Source organism: Heptranchias perlo, unplaced genomic scaffold, assembly GCF_035084215.1.
Source record: "Heptranchias perlo isolate sHepPer1 unplaced genomic scaffold, sHepPer1.hap1 HAP1_SCAFFOLD_47, whole genome shotgun sequence".
Lineage (NCBI taxonomy): Eukaryota > Metazoa > Chordata > Chondrichthyes > Hexanchiformes > Hexanchidae > Heptranchias > Heptranchias perlo.
Genome location: NW_027139484.1, coordinates 8,489,261 through 8,490,471, shown reverse-complemented (window position 1 = coordinate 8,490,471; position 1,211 = coordinate 8,489,261). Strand labels below are relative to the sequence as shown.

The 1,211-nt window shown below is 47.3% G+C and overlaps 1 non-coding gene across 1 annotated transcript; it reads right to left on the bottom strand.

The window, feature by feature from the left end:
* Window positions 1-670: 670 nt before the first annotated feature.
* Window positions 671-743, bottom strand: trnam-cau (transfer RNA methionine (anticodon CAU)). Its single transcript has one exon. It is a non-coding gene; the product is annotated as a tRNA-Met (tRNA).
* Window positions 744-1,211: the final 468 nt, after the last annotated feature.

Here is a 1,211-nt window from a genome sequence, read left to right as displayed (position 1 = left end):
CTTTATAAGACACTGGTTCAGCCACAACTGGAGTATTATGTCCACTTCTGGGCGCCGCACTTTAGGAAAGATATGAAGGCGTTAAAGAGGGTGCAGAAGAGATTTACTAGAATGATTCCAGGGATGAGGGACTTTAGTTACGTGGATAGACTGGAGAAGCTGGAGATTTGATAGAGATTGTCAAAACCATGAAGGGATTAGACAGAGTGTATAGAGAGAAATCGTTCCCATTTGCAGAAGGGTGAAGGAGCAGAGGGCATAGATGTGACATGATTGGCAAAAGCACCATAGATGACATCAGGAAACACGATGGGGCGGTGGAGTGGGACCAGCTGGATTGCTCTTGCACAGAACTGGTGTGGTCTCGATGGGCCGAATGGCCTCCTTCCGTGCTGGAATGTTTCTATGATTCAAGTCGAATGCTCGCTGAGCAGGTGAGAGACAGCAAGATAGATTCTTGCATTCTCCACTCACCTTTTGACTTGGGTCAATTGTCCAGAAACAAAAGTGGCGTCAGTTTTCAGCGAGCCCATGGTCCATGTACTTCTTAAGCTTCACTGCGTGCTACGGTACAGAGGGGTCAAGGGGCAGCAAATCGTTTGGTGTGCTGCAGGAAGCAAAAATTCATGATTTTGGTCTTCGGCAAAGATTGAAAAAAAAAGCTTAATGATGCCTTCTCTGAGGATGGAACTCAGGACCTTCAGATTATGAGACTGACGCGCTGCCAACTGCGCTAAGAAGGCACTTGATGTATAAATCTCCAGGCAGCTCTATCAAGTAGGACAGTTTGCAAGGTGTAAAATCATGAACTAATCGGCAGTTTGCAAAAACTCTCCATCCAGGTGGAAATCGAACCAACAATGTTCTGAATTTTGGTCAGACACGTTCCCCATTGCTCGACTGGCCAAAGGTGTGTCGAGTAAGTCGGAGCTCACACGCTCACAGCGCTGCGGTATGAGCAGGTACCGAGTCAGTCTCGGTCATGCCCACGCGACTCCACGAGTCCGGGAGTGTCAAAAGGCACACGGTGAACAATCACCAAAGAGAGGGACCTTTGCTGTTTCCCTTCGATAGCTCAGCTGGTAGTGTGGAAAACTTCTGGAGATTAAAACTTGAAAGCAAAATCACTCTTAAATCGTTGGTTTAATTCTGGCTCAAAATAGTGAGCGTGCTTTCGGAGTAAGCGGTATTGAGCTCAAGGCCGCTCTCTT